This window comes from Rutidosis leptorrhynchoides, chromosome 1, assembly GCF_046630445.1.
Source record: "Rutidosis leptorrhynchoides isolate AG116_Rl617_1_P2 chromosome 1, CSIRO_AGI_Rlap_v1, whole genome shotgun sequence".
NCBI classification, from domain to species: Eukaryota; Viridiplantae; Streptophyta; class Magnoliopsida; order Asterales; family Asteraceae; genus Rutidosis; species Rutidosis leptorrhynchoides.
In genome coordinates, this window is record NC_092333.1 from 25,108,589 (window position 1) to 25,127,957 (window position 19,369).

At 33.9% G+C, this 19,369-nt stretch overlaps 1 long non-coding RNA gene across 16 annotated transcripts; it reads left to right on the forward strand.

The window, feature by feature from the left end:
* Positions 1 to 3,523: 3,523 nt before the first annotated feature.
* LOC139857774 (uncharacterized) lies at positions 3,524 to 10,448 on the forward strand. 16 transcript variants are annotated; one of them, XR_011762694.1, is made up of 14 exons: positions 3,524 to 3,608; positions 4,078 to 4,133; positions 4,215 to 4,293; positions 4,500 to 4,671; positions 4,740 to 4,861; positions 4,995 to 5,316; positions 5,396 to 5,525; positions 5,673 to 6,295; positions 6,554 to 6,750; positions 6,916 to 7,293; positions 9,239 to 9,450; positions 9,599 to 9,702; positions 10,005 to 10,191; positions 10,295 to 10,448. It is a non-coding gene; the product is annotated as an uncharacterized lncRNA (long non-coding RNA). The 16 variants fall into 16 exon arrangements; XR_011762705.1 differs by having other exon boundaries at positions 4,236 to 4,310; XR_011762702.1 differs by having other exon boundaries at positions 4,236 to 4,293.
* Positions 10,449 to 19,369: the final 8,921 nt, after the last annotated feature.

The window sequence follows — 19,369 nt, forward strand, 5'->3', positions numbered from 1 at the left end:
AGTTTCGTAGACGCCATCCGTCAAGAAAATTCAATGATAAAAAATAACGAGAAATCAAAGATTTAAAAGTAATGAATATGAGTAGTGATGACATTATAATGTCTTTGAGATTCTCGATAACTCAATGACATTTTACGGTTCGTAAACCGATGCATAAAGGTATAAAGCATATAGGTACGTGATATAACAAGGAGGTTATATACGTGTGAGTATGAATAGTAACAAATATAGGAGTTTCAAAAATCATGAATAATATTTCATGTAATACATATGTAATACACAAAACCATATTAGATGACATAGGAATGTCGAGAACGGTGTCACATTTAAATGTGGTGGGGAATTGAATAGTACTTAGGAGAATGAGCAGAGTTCTTAGATTGGCTCGGTATTCTAAAATAAGTAAAGTTTCTAAAGTATAGTGTAGCATTTAACAGTTAAAGGCAACAATTAAAGGCACTATAGTCAAGGAAAGTTGTAGTCCTACATTGCTAAGGTACCTAATTGTATAAGGCACACATAAAATGCAATCCTGGTTCTCTACAACAATTCTGCTCTGATACCAATCTGTCACACCCCCAAATATGGACCAGGGGTAATTGTGACCAATCATATCATAACACAGTTGTATAAGCGAGAACGACTCTAAATGAGACGTTTTATTTATTAAATAAACAACGGAAGCATTATTCAAAGTTTTACATCATAAGAGTACAGTAAATGGAAAATGTTTTAAACAAAATGATAAATATGAATGATGGACTCCATGCAAGCAGCAAAGCATACATCAATCATCTAGTAGCAAGTAGCAGCTAGCTCAATCATCACCTGAGACAAAACACGCTTAAAGTGTCAACCAAAAAGGTTGAGTGAAATTCATAGGTTTATAAATAATATCCAAAGTTTTAGACCACAAGATTTAGTTTAAAGTTGATTGATATAGAAATATCAATCTAAAAGTGTTGCTGCATTTTGTAATATCGCTACTAAACAAGTTTACCCTATGACACCTTGTACTGTCAGTGTCGTGGAATCATTATTATGTAACCAAAGACCAACGGTCGAATGGTTAGAGACGTTACTCTCAATAGGCCTACTCACAATAATTAAGTTTGCATTTAAACGTAGCAATTAACGATATTACGGTAGGGATTTAGCATGAATCAAAGCATGACAGCATAGTTAACAATTTAGTACTTGTGTTTAAGCGTAAAACAGTTATAAAGCAAGCATGTATCTCACCCCAAAAGTTATAAAACAGTTATGAAACAGTAAAAAGTGGGGCTATGAAGTTCACTTTAGTAGCACACGAAAGAATTGAACGGAAGGACGTGACCGAGATCTCAACCTAGAGATAGAACGTATGATCAGACATTGCCTAACAGACAATAGTATATAGTACTATATTGATAGTAATGGTTCACTAAAGAATTTCTATTTTCGGAAGGTTACTATTTATGGAAAGTTTCCACTTATAGTAATTTTTCAATTTTAGAAAGTTCGGATTAATCTTTAGCAAGATGTTGTACAACTCTACTCAAACTTCGTTGCTATCAAATAAGTCAGGAATGACCAGATGTAACCGGGGGCCCAGGATTCTTGACCAGAATCTAAGTCATGGCATTCGAGATCCACAAGCTTACCCATAAATGGCAACTTAGACCGTGAGTAGCGATGAAGTTCACATGAATTATACATTATCTTTGATTAATCTTCACTTTAGGTGTATACACACAACGAATTATTAATGTACTTAATAATTATATATGTGATAATATAACCTAAGTTTTATTTAATATTTAGTTATTATACCTTAGTATGTCTTATATATATTAAATATAATTACCTTTAAATAAATACCTAAATTACTTCAAAAATAATAGCGTTTTATTAATCGAACATTATTCAAAAATGTCTAAATAATAAATTAAATATCTAAAAATTACATACATAATTTTTATAGTCTTAGTTAATCATATAGATTAGTAGAAAAATTTAAGAAAACGTTTTTATTATATTTTTGTAATTATTTTTGTTTTTACCCTTAATGTATTCACAAAACAATTTTAATTCTGCATAATTACTAAATAAACCCAAATAATTATTTTTATAATTTTTATAAGTTTCTATCAGTCTAATAACCTGTAGAAAACTATTTAAAAAATATTTTTTTATTTTTTTATATTTATTCTTAATTTACCTTCGAATTACATAATAATAGAGTTTAATTATATAATAAATACCAATTCGACCCAAGTAATTATTTTTATAATTTTTTTCAGATCTATATAAGTTTTAAAAACTCAGAAAAAAATTATATATATTTTATTTTTGGTTAAAAGTATTTATTACGAATTTTATATTGTTTTTACGTTTAAACACTACATAATTCGTATTTAATTATAAATAATATTCCATAAATTATCAAAATTATTTTTATGCATCATAACACTTATAATACTAATTATAACATATAAACATAATTAATTTTGAGTTTTATAAAGAATATACAATAAATATAAATATAAATGACAATATTGAAAAAAATTAATAAAAATAGAAAGTTCCTCAAATTTTCTTCAAGGTTTTGAGAGAATAACTTAAGTTTTTGTGTTTGGCAAGAAAAAATGAATGAGGAGTCATGTATTTATAGGTAAAAAATAGTTGGTGAAAAGAAAAAAAAATAATAAAATACAGGTGCCAATTTTGACAAAATAATAAAAACATGTTAAAAATGTTTTTGATAAGTTTTTGTTTTTGAAAATATTTAGTCAAAATTCATGGGCTCATTATTTAATTTTTTAAAAAAATCTTATTTCTTTTTTTTTTATATAAGCTAAAAATATAAATAATGATTAAAATAACTTATCATTTAATTAATAATTATGTTACATATAGTTTTATATATAATACACATTAATATTAATATTAACTAAAGTTATTTTATATAATTAGTATAAACTTTAGTTAACAAAACGTGTCGACGAAAAAAAAATATTTAATCAACGTCGAATTTAATCATATATTAAGTATGGATAACAACCCTAGGGGCAAAGTAGTCAATTCAAGTATGAAAATATGAGGGTTGTTATAATATATAAAAGAAAATAAATAATTTAAATAAATAAAAAAACAAAAACAAAAAAAATATTTGAATAAAAGTGTTAAAATGAGAGAAAATATTGAGTTTGATGGGTTAAAAATGATGGGTTTTGATGTGTTTATATAGAAAAGAATATAAATAATTTAAATAAATAAAATAAAACAAAAACAAAATTAAAATCATTAAAATACGTGGACCAATCAGAAAACTGACGTTTTTTTTCCGTGAGAAAGTTGACTAACGCTCCGTTCGCGTCACCGGTGACGCTCGGCGTCACCCGTCGGGGCCGCGTTAAAATTGGTCTTATGCAATTCTAATAACATTCTCTCCTCTTCCTTACTACTTCCAATTCAAATGGAATCTTTCGACTAAAGAAATGAGATGGTTAAATGGAATTTAATTACAGGACATGAGATATTGTTCAATTCAGTGGAATATTTCAGTATCTTTCTTTGATTTTGTTCAATTCTCCGAAACTAGGGTTTTCAAATGATTCGATTTGTCAGTAAGTGCCCCTTATTATAATCGTTGATGGCTTCTTAAATTTTACTAGTAATGTCGATTGGTACAAAAGTCTGTTATTTATTTCTAATTCGGTTTTCTTCTTCGTTTTTCAAAGAAATTCGGGTTCCTTGTTTTTTTAGATTCTGTCGAGTTCTTCGAAATTAGGGTTTTGCTCTTTTGATTTTGTTCAGTGCTTCAGATTTGGGTATTTTTTCTGTTGTTTTTTTGTTAAAATTCTTATAAATTAGGGTTTTTTCTGTTGATTTTGTTAATCTTCTCGAAATTAGGGTTTTTATGGCTCTAATAAGGATGTGATTTTTTTCTTAAAGAAACAAAAGATGATCCTTATTAGGCTGACTGATTTCACATCTTTATACTTTCATCCTTTGCCCTAATACTACCTACAATATCATCAAACAGACTAGAACTTTGTACTTCGATACTTTCTTAAATTCAGATTTATATTGCAGCCGGAAAATTGTGATGACAAGGAGGGTCATCTGTACCTGAAGACAAGAAGCCTGTGGTAGTAAAATCGCATATTCTAGTGTTCTTTTCAAAAAATTTTAATTTGAACCAAAAACTGATTGTTTTTAATGATTATCAGGGTAATGATGACACGCCAAAGGAGATTTTCGACTCAAGAAGTTTGGGGAAGTAGTAAAGGGGGTCCATGGAAGGCAAAGGTTTGTGCACATTTATCGTAAGTGCAGATTTTCATGATAATCAGATTTATGCATAAAATCGTATTGATAACCCGATGTTATGATTATAGTGTAAATAGAGTTATGACATAGTGGTTGTGTTTCTCTGTAAAACATGTATACCAGGTCTGCTTGTCTGTCTTTCTAGTTTCTTTTGTTATTTTACTAATTAAATGTTGTTAATGAAGCTCATAGTCCTTTAGTAGATGACAATGAAGAACCATGTTCCTATGGCTGCTGTATGTGGTAACTTTTATAAAAAACAGAGAGGCAACTTTCTTTCTTTAAGCATGCCGTTTCTGCACCCCTTGAAGTGTTCACTTGGAAAGTCACGGTTGGCATGAATATCTATATTTTCATGTATGTTTTTTTTATTTTTTATTATCCATGATAAATATATCGTCAACTGTAAGTACCTAATTTTGCAGGCACGTGTTGACACATTCAGTAGTTGCATGTTTCTATCTGGTCATGCAAATTATGTGTGGGTATGCCTCCACTTTCTAGAGGCGTTACGACTGCCATCTGAGAGAGGACTTGCAAATTCTAGGTCACTGTTATTGCATTCCATTTTCATATTATTGACCCGTTTATGTTTTTGAAGACACCTTAACAAATTATATAACATGAAATTTATTTTCCTGTTTTTCTTGTGATACTTAAAGTCGCTTCTATTGGTGCAGTGGCATTACCTGCTCTGTCTTTAACATCATATTTTTGTTGAGAGCGTTAGATGATGCATTTAACATGGATTCAGATAAAATCTACAAACTCTTGTTGGACATATGCTAGGAGAAAAGATCAGAAGCTTGTTTTCAGTGTCACAATTCAGCATCATTGGTTTGTATGTATCTTATTGTATCGCTTTTCTCATCTGCTTCCAGATGCAACTCAAGAGTAAATCAAGAAAGCCATTATAATTGCGTGAAATCGTGACACCCAGACTCAAGTGGAAATGATCCCGATGCTACCAACTTCTGCATGTTCGTTAACACCGTTTATGAGGTGGGATGATTACACTGTACCTTCAAATGCTACATATTATGCCCTGTTCATTATCTATAAACCAAATGTTGCAGTGTAGGTTCTTAGCGGTACAGCTCAGCGACTTGTATATGATGAGATTCATGGTTATGCAATGACTGCAATCAATCATTTTCTTGATGGTACCTCTCCAAAGGATCGTGTATTTGTTGACGAGTTCAGTTGTATAGGTATGTCTTGTCATATGCTTACATTTACTGGTACATTTTTTCCTTTAGACCAAATGGACCACTTGCTGACAAAATCCAAATTTTTTTTATATGTATTTGTCTTGTTTTATTTGTTCACACATACATTTTTTTTATATGTTATCACAGGCTGCTAAAATGTATTACTCTGACTTGGCTCAAAAAGCTATTGATAGTTGGTGCTTTCTTCTCTATGTTTATCATTTTTTATATTCATAATAATGATAATGATATTAGAAAAACAGTATTGAGTTTTTGTAGAACTATATGCTACCATTTAGATCTTCGTTGGTTCCTTAAGGCATACTGTAAGTTGTTTATGTTATGGTACTTTAGTATCTCGTGGGTTAGATATTTGACAGCTACTTTGTTCCTCTTAAAATCCCGCAGATTGCATCCAATGGACATCTGCTTCACAAGTCCACAACTATCTTTCCTTGAATATGTAATATGGAGGGTATAAAGAGCGAATGTAAAAATACTTTTAAAAAATTATCTTACATCCTCATACTTGTCAGTCTTCATCCTCTCTATTTCATGTGATGTTACTGGTTTTAGTTGGAAACTGAAGTTACATAAAATTAACAAGCTTAACATGTCCTCAGGAGTAATTTTGTTATTGCTATTGTATCAGGGATAAGATACCTTCAGCATGGAATGGGATTTATGATATTATAATTATATCTTAATAATTGTACTGTTTATTTTGGCAGGTAAACACCCGATGGGAGAAGAGACAAAATAAAGTTATGGTAAGAAATATATGAGTACACATGTATGGACAATGTTTTATGTTCATATCTGTGGAATATAAAATGAAGATGATGTTATATATAATATATTCACCTTTTTAACTTGGAGATATGGACTCTACTTCTTTTTCTCGCATTTACTCTATTCAAAGTTAAGGTAATATTAAGGAAATGGTCACACAGCCAATAGTTTGAATATATGTTGTGATATAAGTGGCTTTTGACAATGCTCTCTCAAATTCAGATTGATTTTGACAGAACGATGATTGGATGACAAGGAGATTAATCTTTACTTGAAGACAAGAAGCCTAGGGTACTAAAATCGAATTTCTTATGTTCTTTATAAGAATTAAAATGGAAACCTGAAACTGTTTGTTATCAGGTAATGATAACATGCAAAGGAGGTTGCCCACCCGAGAAGATTGGGATGCTAGGAAGATGAATGGACTTCTACTGTAAGTGCAGAATTTCATGTAATTTTTATATGCTTGATTGATTTATTATCACATGTTAACACCTAATCTTACATGTTGATGCCGTCAGTGGTTGCAAGTTTCTATCTTGTCATGCAACTTACGTGTGGGTATTACCCACTTTCTGACTTGTTTATGTTTTTGCAGACACCTTATAATCTCATTCAACGTGAAGTTTATTTTCCTGTTCTTGTTGTGATACTTAAAGACGCTTCTGTGGGTGGCATGCTCTGGTCCGTCTTTGACATCATATGCATTCACTTCGGATGCAGATAACATTAACAAACTCCCGTTGGACATATGCTAGGAGAAAATTTCAAAAGCCCGTCTTCAGTGTCTACGGATAAGTTTTATGTTCATTCAAAAGTCTATAAAATATTTTTCTATCCTTGGTATCTTCTAAACTATCTCTTTTTGTCTCTTACATTACGTGTACCCTTAGGTTGGCTGTCTTGGCTTGCCGAAGAACTATTTGGTATTAAGAAGTGGTTAAAACTCAAAATCTACAGAGATACTTCTATTGAGGTAATTGACTACGATTGTTGTACATTGGATGATCATGTAATTAAGCACTTACATAGACAATACATTCAATTTTATTCTATATTTATCCTAGGGAAGTTATATAACCAAAACTGTAAAATGGGGACTGTGATGAGTTAAATGATTAAACTATCATATCATGCACATTTGATTCCTGAGTGATTACTGCCGCCATTGGGTTTGATCCATTTTCTACCAATTGTTTTTACAGATCTGTGCCCCATACTTTCTTAAACAAATTGTTTTTAAATGATAGAAAGGGCTTTGGGGATTATGTAATTTAGAGTGTATCACTTTAAAAGCGTATTTTATCTTTCAAATATAAGCCACATTAGTTAGGGTGTTGGTGTTTGGTTGATGATGAAAAGGTTTATGTGTTAGAAATACAATTTAGTGATCAAAGTGCCTTTGTTCTAGCATACATCAGGTAAATCCTAAGTATGAAATCATATAATGTCTGAAATTTATGCTTCTTCATATACCTTATGTGCAATCTTTTCCACCTTTTGTTTCTCCTTAATTCTTGAAAAGTTTAAACAATGAACTCTGTTGTTCGCTGCTAACAAACTGCTATTTGTTGCTGCTAATCTGCTTTTACTGCTTTTTTCTGATAAAAAATTATGATCAATATTGTGGCAAGCTACATGCTACTTACTTTCGATTTTCGATCACCGATGGTGATCACCTACTGCATCATTCTTCTTCTTTTGATGCGTTAACTGCTGCTACTATTATCTGCTTCATGCCTGCTAAACTTTTTATCAAAAAAATCAGCCCATGCTTTTCTCTCTTTCTCTCTTTCTCTCTTTCTTTCTTTCTTTTTTTTCTTTCTTTCTACGAACTAGGAGTTACTACCTGCTCTAGATACCAATTGTTGTTTGCTGCTTATAAACTATTTATTGCCACTAATCTGCTCATTTTCTACTGCCTTTTTCTGATAAAAAAATTTATGTTCCATGCTACTTGCTTTTGATCACCGATGGTAATCACCTACTGCGTCAAACTCAACATGGATGCAGATGACATTAACAAAGTCTTGGATATTTGCCTATAGATAAAGCTTAGAACCCTGTTGAAAGTTTCTATAGAAAATATTTGTGTACATTTCACAGAAGAAGCTGAACAATGAAAATCTTGCCCTTTGTATGTGCTAAACAATCTGTTTCCGTCACAGTTTATGACTAATGTAATAAATATTGTTTACCCATGTATTTAGGGTATCGGGCCGCTTTATCTCAAAAGTACTCCTTAATATAAGGCTTATAGGGATGATTATCCCTAACGTGACTTAAACTCACAGCTCAAGGTTGTTACTTTACCTCATTATTGCTTGTGCCAATGGCCAATATTACAAGTCCAAATACTATCAAACTAGCATAATTGGTTTGTATTATCTTTGTGTTCATCTTTTCTCGTCATCTAGCTCGCAGATGCAACTCTAGAGGATACCCAGAAAGCCTATTAGACCACTCCCAACCATGACGTCCTTCATCCCCAGCAAACATTGCCACATCAATGCCACATCAACTTTTTCTCCTCATTTCTTCCCCATCACGCATCACTACCAACCATGACATACTTCCTCCCCATCACATGGCTCCCCAAAATTAATCAAATAAGCTATATTACAACTCTCTATGCTTTATGTACAAACTTTTTGCTGCACTTGGTTCGTCCGTCATTATGTTTTGCCAGGAAAAAAAATGAGGGCATGAGTTTGAGGGCAAAGCGAGAGCAAGGCTGAGGGAGGAGTGAGGGCATACCCTATTGGCAATGGTCTTATAATGCATGAAATCTTTTCATCCTGACTTAAGTGGAATTGAATCTGATGCTACAAACTTCTACATGTTCACTAACGACGTTTATGAGGTGGATTCTACAGTACCTTCGAATGCTACTTATTGTTGGACCAAATTTTGCAGTGTAGGTTCTGAGTGATCCAGCTCGTCGACTTTTATATGGTGAAAATGATGGTTATGCAAGGACTGATGATATGCCTTTCAAGAGGATAATGCATATGTTGACGAGTTTAGGAATAAGTGTCTTCGTCAAGGACATTTTTATGAGATAATAACAGTCAAGGACATTTTGTAGAATGAGACGTATTATAATCTTTCATGGCTGAGACAGTATTAATAGGTAACTTGTGCAAAAACAACAAAAAAATGTTACATTTTGTTGTATGAAACACATATTATTCTAAAATATGTGTTGAAAGCATATTTGATTTCAAATGTTTATCCACAAAAGTGATAATCTAAATCATATATTTTATTATGTTGACCAGGTTGCCCTGATGCTTGCACGAATGGGTTCATCTGCAGATACTTTAGAATGGTGAGACATGTATTCGATAGCGCTCAAAACTAATTACGCATGCATATGCCAAATGTTAGTTCTTCACTTCTTTTTTTCGTCTCATTTACTCTCTTCATTTTCCATGTCTTATCTTAAATTTGTTAGTAAGATATAGAAGGATATAGCATGTTCCTTAACATTATTGTTGCCAAAACACTGAACTCTGCTTATATTACTATTATTATTATCTTAATAATGATAATGCTGAATAATGATAGTGATATGATATTTCCTGTCCCAAAGTCGTTTATACTGTTACATTAAATGTTTATTGGTAAGAATAGAAGACTATTTTGGGAGCTTAAAAATATTTGAAAAACAAAGCTGTTTTGTAGAATGCAATTATGGCACTATGACGGAACTTTAAAAGTCAATGTTCTGAAAGTGTTCGCATCATGTGTATGAAGTTCATTTTTCTCTTTTTATGTGATGCTTTGACTTCTCGAAAGATTTGCTTGATCTTAAGAAGTGGTTAAACTCAAAGCTAAACACTCGTGGAGTTACTTCTGTTTACGACTTGAGGTAATTGGCAATGAGTGTTGTGCATTAGATAATCGGGTATTTTAAGCACTTACAGGGACGATTAAAATAATCCTTTTTTTATTTTTATTTTTTCTTTCTGAAGGGTGGTGATAAAAATAATGTATGCACCAAAACTACAAAATGGGGACTCTGATGATAAATAATTATGTCTCTGAGATGATTGGTCAAACTATGAGATACATCATATCTTGGCGGCGGAACATTCAGGTACATTCGATGCCAGAGATATTTGCAGCCTTGAGGTTTGATCCTTTTTGTGCCATTTGTTTTTACAAATTTAAGCATCATACTTTCTTTATAAAATTGGTGCATATTGATATAAAGGGTTGTTTGGGATTGCGTAATTTTTAGAGTGTATCACTTTAAAAGTGTGTTTTCTCCCCTTAACATAAGCCACATTAGTTAGCGTGTTGTTTCTTGTTTGATGATGATGAATAGGTTTGTGTTAGAAATGCACTTTGGTGATCAAATGGCCTGTGGTCTAGCGTACACCAGGTAACTCCGAAATGTGAAATCATATTATGGATAAAATCTCAGCTTCTTCATATTCATTTTGCGCATTCTGTTCCATCTTTTGCATCTCCTCCTCCATTCTTGAAACTCTTAACAAGTGAACTCAACATGGGTGCAGATAACATTAACAAAGGGTCAGTATATGTTGATGAGTTTAGGTAATAAGTTGTTCAACACTACAAATTTCTTTTAATGAGATCGTTTCTTGTTTTTACGAGATAATCACGTTTAAGGACATTTTGTTGAATGAGATTTATCATAGCTTTTTCTATGGATAAGAGAGAATTAATACTTAATAGGTAACTTGCGCAGAAACAACCGAATACAATGTTACATTTATATTAGGGAAATTGATCAAAATACACTTTTTTTTAAGGCTTCAAACAAAATATACTTTTTTTTAAAAAATTGTCTTTTTACACCATTCGGTAGACGGGATTTCTGTCTACCACCTTTATCTGTCGTCTACTACCATTTTTACAAAGTAGTAGACGGTGAGATAAATGTGGTAGACAGAACCGTCTACTGGCATTTTCTGCAGGGTTAGTAGACACTGAGAACAAAGCAGTAGACAGACATTTACAAAGTAGTCGACTGTCTACTGCCTTCTTGTTTCTGTCTACTGCCTTGTTGTTGTTGTCTACTGCCTTGTTCTTTTTACACCATTCAGTAGACAATGAGAACAAAGCAGTAGACAGACATTTACAAAGTAGTCGACTGTCTACTGCCTTGTTGTTGCAGTCTACTGCCTTGTAGACACTAACAAGGCAGTAGACAACAACAACAAGGCAGTAGACAGCAACAACAAGGCAGTAGACAGTCGACTACTTTGTAAATGTCTGTCTACTGCTTTGTTCTCACTGTCTACTAAACCTGCAGAAAATGCCAGTAGACGGTTCTGTCTACCACCTTTATCTCATCGTCTACTACTTTGTAAAAATGGTAGTAGACGACAGATAAAGGTGGTAGACAGAAATCCCGTCTACCGAATGGTGTAAAAAGGCAATTTTTTTAAAAAAAGTGTATTTTATTTGAACCCCTTAAAAAAAGTGTATTTTCATCAATTTCCCTTTATATTAAGTAACACTTTATTCTAAGTTGTGTGTTGTAAGCATATCTTATTTCAAATGTTAATCCTTAGTTATATAAAAGTGATAATGCTAACTATGTCTTTCATTATGTTGACCAGGTATGCTTGCAGGAATGGATTCATCTGCAGATGCGTTAGAATAGTAAGACACGCTCTTGATTATGCCATTGGTTTTATATAAGTGGGCGGTTGAATTATTAGTATTTAAGAATCTAGTACCCATGTTATTAGCTGCCCAAGTATCTTGTCACACTAGTTAAGTTATTAAGTTGTAACATATATCTCATCATAAACCATAAACTGTGCTTATATTACTATTATTATCATTTTTATAATGATATTTCATTTTCCAAAGTCGTGTATTCAGAAGCTTGTACTTTTACATTAATTGTTTAGTGGTAAGAATAGGAAACTTTAGGGAGATTAATTATATGTACTTTTACATTAATCTTACATTCTTATTTCATATAACATGCTCTGTTCGGATTTTACAGAAACTTAAAATTTATATTAGGTAACTTATTGTTGGATTGGTTTAATGATCTAATTGGGTAATATCATGACGCGAGTTTAAATGGGTTGGGCTGACCACTAGCTACTCTTTTTGTACATGTTAAAATGACTATATAATTGTAGAATTACGATAACAATACAAATGAATAAAGCAATTTAGAAAGTTGTATGCATCAAACAAATACTTTTGACAACTCTTGTCGCAGTTTCACAAGCTCAACCCATTTAACCCGATCTATTTTTAGTGAAATGTTTCAATCTATCTGACCCATTCATAACTAGGGGGCATAAAATATTAATTTTTCTGAGATATATGATAACCCAAATTGACCCATCCATAAGCATATGGGTCAGTTTTCAGACCTTAGGATGATGTTTTAACTTTTAAGATGCCTCTTTTCAGTAATGATCTGTTTGTAAGCTTAACATGTAGGACACTCTTTTCTATATACCTATACTTTAACATGTAGGACACTCTTTTGACAACTGTGTATTGACTGTGTATTATTAATATTGTATTATATATTATATTACTGCTTAACTGATTTGTCTTCAATTCCTTTTCTTGCTTTTGTTATTTCTTGCGTAGTAACGTTTTATTAACCCTTTTATTGCTTGTCGTTTGGTAAGATAGACACTAGACGTTCTTATGGTAACTTGAGGTCATGTCCTAACTCAGGGGCGGGTAGGTTTATAGGGCCTAGAAGCGGCAATAGGTTAGCGAGGCCGGTTAGGATTAGAGTGGGTAGTTGGAATGTGGGAACTTTGACCGGCAAGCGGTATGAACTTGTTGAGACTTTACGTGAATGCAAGGTGGACATTTTGTGCGTTCAAGAGACTAGATGGAAAGGTCGTGGGGCGGCTAGGATCAATGACTACAAGTTGTGGTTCTCGGGATCGAGAGTAGCTAGGAATGGGGTTGGAATCATTATTGGCCCAGCCTATAACGAGTATGTTGTAGATGTGGGTAGACGGAGCAACAGGATTATGTCGGTTAGGCTGGTAATCCAGGAGGTGACTTACACCGTCATTTGCGCTTACGCACCCCATGCGGTCCGTGGAGATGCTGAAAAGAGACATTTCTGGGAATCGTTAGACGAGGTTGTGAGGATGTGCCCCCCGGACCATCGATTACTAATTGGTGGAGATCTCAATGGCCATATAGGATCTGTTGTTGATGGTTTTGCGGGAGTTCATGGGGGTTTTGGGTACGGAGTTAGAAATGAGGAAGGACTTTCTATTCTCGAATTTGCTGTGGCCCACAATTTGGCTGTTGTGAATTCGTTTTTCAAGAAGAGAGATGCTCAGTTAGCAACTTTTCATAGCGGGGGTCATAGTACCCAGATTGACTATTTGCTAATTCGCAAAGGGGACCTTAGGACTTGTGGAGATTGTAAGGTCCTGACTCCCTTGACATGCTCTTCCCAGCATAGATTGTTGGTCATGGATTTGGTTCTCCAGAGACGAGTCACCAAGAGTGTAAGACAAGTCCAACCTAAGATCCTGTGGAAGAAGTTGAATGGAGAGAAGGCGGAGACCTTTAGAACATCTGTTGTAGATAGAATAAATACAGAATTGGAAACGGTATCCAATGATGACGCGGATCAGATGTGTAACTGTCTGGCGTCCACCATTAGAGTGGTAGCCAAGGAAATCCTAGGTGTGGCTGTAGGTACATTTAGAGGCCATAGGGCTGTTAGAAAATCATGGTGGTTCAGTGACGAGGTTCAAAGCAAAGTTGCGCTTAAGCAACGAAGGTTTAGGGAGCTCATCACTTGTGGGGAGAGGACTCCGATGGATAGAATTATGGCTGAAGAGAGATATAAGGAAGCCAAAAGAGAAGCTAAGAAGGTTGTAGCCCAAGCAAAAGAAAAAGCATATGAAGATCTGTATAAGAAACTTGACTCCAAAGAGGGAGCTAATGATATTTACAGGATAGCCAAGGCTAGGGAGCGAAGACGTAGGGATCTTGATAACATCAAGTTTATCAAAAATGATGCAGGCCAAACCTTAGTAAAGGAAGACGAAATTAGAAAAAGATGGGAAGAGTATTTCTCATCTCTCTTCGTGGGGGGAAGACCAGAGCGCCATGAGGACTTACAAGACTCTGATATAGAACAATCCCAGAACAACATGGATTACGAGAGGATTAGCCAAGAGGAAGTAAGATTGGCACTACGAAAGATGGGGAGAAATAAATCAGTGGGACCGGATCAGATTCCTATCGAGGCGTGGCGGTGCCTTGGCGACGCTGGTGTTAGGTGGCTGACTAGCCTTTTTAACAAGACGTTTCGAAGCTCTAAAATGCCCATGGAATGGAGACTGAGTGAGACTATCCCCATCTATAAGAACAAGGGGGATGCTCAATGTTGCGGTAACTATAGAGGCATAAAATTACTTAGTCATACTATGAAGCTTTGGGAGAAAGTGATTGAGACTAGACTTCGACGCGAAACCAATGTCTCGGAGAACCAATTTGGTTTCATGCCAAAGCGCTCTTCGATAGAGGCAATCCATATTATTAAGAACCTTATGGAGAAGCATAGAGAGAAGCAAAGGAACCTAGAGATGGTTTTCTTAGACTTGGAAAAGGCCTACGATTGCGTGCCACGATACTTGATTTGGAAGACCCTTAAGGATAGAAGCATCTCGAGTAGGTATATTAATGTTATTAGGGATATGTGCGAAGGGGCGAAGTCTTGTGTTCGAACGCCGGTGGAAAATACTGAAGTTTTTCCAATAGAAGTAGGCCTGCACCAGGGATCGGCCCTTAGCCCTTTTCTTTTCGCTTTGATCCTTGATGGGCTTTCTCGAGGGATACAAGAGTGCATCCCTTGGTGCTTGATTTTTGCAGATGATATTGTGCTTGTTTCGGATTCTAAGGAGGAGCTTAATAGAAGACTAGAGCAATGGAGGGTGGCCTTAGAAAGCAATGGCCTGCATATTAGTAGACAAAAGACGGAATATCTTAGTTACGATTTTGATAGGAACGATGATGAACTAGGTGATGGAGCGAACATCTGCATTGGAGACCAGATCTTGCATCCGCAAACTTCGTTTAGATACCTAGGCTCGATGCTTCACAAATCCGGGAGGATAGATGAAGACGTGACACACCGTATTAAAGTAGGGTGGGTGAAGTGGAGAACAGCGACTGGAGTCTTATCGATAAGAAAATCCCCCTAAAGCTGAAAGGAAAATTCTTCAAGGTGGCAATTAGACCTGCCATGTTATATGGATCGGAGTGTTGGCCAATGACGAAGGCGCAGGAGAGGAGGATGGAAGTGGCAGAGATGAGGATGCTTAGGTGGACATGCGGTAAAACCATGTTGGATATGATTCCAAATAGTGTTTTTAGGGAGAACCTGAAAGTTAGAAGCATCATTGACAAACTAAGAGAAGAACGACTACGATGGTTTGGGCATGTGAGAAGGCGACCTCTGACTGCACCTGTTAGGAGAGTGGAGGCACTTACGGTTGACGGCATTCGGAGAAGGGGTAGACCTACTCGTAGGTGGGAGGATAGAATAAAGCTCGACTTGAAGGAGCTTTTATTGACCGAGGACATGACTTCAGATAGGATTGCGTGGAGAACTAGAATTAGAATAGAAGAGTAGGTTTTTGTTTGTTTGGGTGTTAGTGTGTCTGTGTGTTTGTGTGTTGGTGTGTTCGTGGGTCTGTGTGTTTGTGTTTTTGTGTCTTCTTTTAATGGGTTTTTCGTGTGTTTTGTTTTTGTTTGTTTGTTTCGTCATGTAGCGTGTTTTTCTGCGCTTTGTTTATTACCGGGCCCTCTTCTTTTTACTGGGTATGTTTGTGTGTGCTTGCATGTGTATGTTTGTTTTTCATGTTTAGGGATTAGGTTGCGGTTGCGGGTATGTTTGTTTGCATGTTTATTTGTTTGCTTTATGTATGTTGCGTTTGTTGTTTATGCGGACTTGTTACGTTTGTTTTTGTATGTATGTTTGTATGCGTATGTGGGTCTTCTATTATGTATGTTTGTATGTATGCTCGCGGGTACATTTCAGGTGTTCATGTTTTTTGTTTGGTTGCGTACGGTTTCTTGTATGTATGGGTGTGTGTGTGTGTGTTTCTAGGTTTGTATGTTTTGTTGTGTTTAGGGTTGCTTGTTTGTGGTCATATATGTTTTTTGGTTTTTAGTGGTAGCATCTCTCGTTTTGTCCTGAGCTTCGCCCTACTGTCTAAGGTACGTCTTCTTTTTCCCTTTTATATATATATATATATATATATAATTTTTTTTTCCATACACGGTTCTGTTAAGCGATGCTTAGCAAGCGTCGATTTATTGGCGACTTGACTGCTGTTTAGAGCCTAAATTGAACTCCAGGCACGATGTAAAACCTATGAAAATTTGATTTTACCATTTTCATGGCGTCTCTGTTTATTTTATTTTATTTTATTTTATATTTTTATTTTATTTTATTTTATTTTTTATTTTATTTTCTTATTTTTTATTACTATTATATATATATATATATATATATATATATATATATATATATATATATATATATATATATATATATATATATATATATATATATATATATATTTATATAGGGGCAGGATCAATGGGGAAGTAACCAATCGGGGGGAAGCAAAAAATTTTTTTTTTTTCGTTTTTTTTGAATTTTTTTTTCCCGGCATCAAGATCACACGAAAATATGAACATTTAGAAGAGACACTTCGTGATGAATGTTATTATTTAGGCGGAAAAACGATCGACAAAAATAACATTCAAGATAATATTGTTCGTGAAGAATATGAACGTTTTTTTTCATGTTTTGTGAAGTAAAATTTAGCCCGATTTAGAGTTTAGGGTTTAGGGTTTAGGGTTTGGTGTTTTGGGTTTATGGAATAAACCCAAAACACCAAACCCTAAACCCTAAACCCTAAACTCTAAACCGTTCGTGTTAAAAACTCAATCTAAATCCTAAATCTAAACCCTAAATCTAAACCCTAAACCCTAAATTTCTAAACCCTAATATCTAAACCCTATAAACCCTAATATCTAAACCCTAAAATCTAAACCCCAATAGCTAGAACCTCAAAATACGCTCGAAAAACACGATAATTGTTATATATTACTTCTTCGAGCGTTTTCCGTCAAAATAAAAACATTTATCACAAAGTGTCTCTACTAAATGTTCATATTTTCATCTCATATATAATGTTCGTGAACAAAGTTTTTTCAAAAAACGAAAGGAAAAAAAAAAAGTTTTTGCTCCCCCCACTTCCCCCCGAATGGTTACTTCCCTCTTGATCCTACCACTATATATATATATATATATATATATATATATATATATATATATATATATATATATATATATATATATATATATATATATATATATATATATATATATATATATATATAATTGTTTTTTTTTTTTCATTCTTTATGGCCGGAGGTCCCCTTGAAAGCAATCTCTTTACCCGTCGAATAGAGAGAGGGAGAACTTTCTCCGCTCTTGTGAGTGTTTAACTCGAGGTGGAGAAATGATTTCTCTTTATTCTAGAATAGAGGAAGGATTGTCTACATCTCACCTCTCCATACCCCACTCTTATGGGATTGGGTATTGTTGTTGTTGTTGTTGTTTGACATGTCATTCAAATATATTCTTCTCAAACATAAATATGCACATTAGGTTATCAGGTAATTGGTAATGATTTTAATTTTGCACATTAGGTTATCAGGTAATTTAAACATTTATTGGGATGATTCGTTTAATTTAGGTAATGGTTATTGGTAAGGGTAAGCCATTGAAATTAGCATAGAAAAGTTTAGAAGTGCTGTAATTTTTCCAAATATATGTTTAAATTAACTATGCGCTTAGGAAACTGATTGGTGTACTTCATTAAAAAATCTATACTAGTTGGGTGGTTAAATTTGATAAATGCTAGAATGTTCTTACCGATATGGCTAAAAATTTAATTTCAAATTGTCCAACCCCAAGGCATTCATACTTTTAACTGCTTTGTAAGATGTTTTAAAAAAACTTTCTGGTGTATATTTCATATTCATAATAATCTATCTAATAACAACATTCGAATAAATACGGTTAGATTTATTACTTTTATAGTTTTGAATACACAAAATAATTAAGAACATTTGTCAGTCATTTGGTAAAGAATGTACAAAACTCAACATAATTAGTTTGCTTTTGAATTTGAACAACCAGTCACCCACTTTGGTCACTTAGACCGTATCTAAGAGCGTCACAATCAAACCGTCAGATGAGGTGGAGCTTGTTGACGGCATTTGACGCCATTAACCCTGCGTCAATTTCTGACGCCAACTTCCGTCAGTTGCATTTTTGACGGTACAAGTTTGGAGTGTGAGATTTGGTTGAGCCAATCACATGTTTTTGCCATTTTTATATTTATATTAAATTTATTTTTTTCCTACCCAATTTCCAATCAGATTTTATCATCTCATCCTTTAAATATTTGACACAAAAACTTGACATTTTGGGTTAACGGGGGTCGAGTACAGTCACAGTCAAAAACTCACTTTTTCACCAAAAAGTGCACAATCTGACTCTGACATCACAGTCAGGGTTGGACCCATAAACTTTACTAGCATAATACATGAATAAATTTATATAAAGATTAAAGATATATTTTTGCTAACAATACTATGTTTAATATAATTTTTTTTATTATTATCATAGAAGTCCATTTTAAAATGCCTAATTAGTTCATAATTTGCGTGTTTAAAATCACTAACAACAATTTGCGTGTTTAACAACTTAGGCGTGAACCCAGTGAGCTAATATCTCAGTGGTGTACCTGTTTCCTTAGAAGCCATGTGAAAATTGTTGTCAAAATGCGCGTATATTCACATCCCACTCTTGATAAAGTAGGACGATACTCGTTTTTGTCACATGGGGATATTTAGTGGAGATATTTTTATAGTAGAAGTTTAGGATGGGTTTGGTGGATTTCAACTTAAGGGTGAATCAGTCATTAGTGTCACTCATTCAAGTTTATACGAAAAAAGTTAATAACATATGCCTA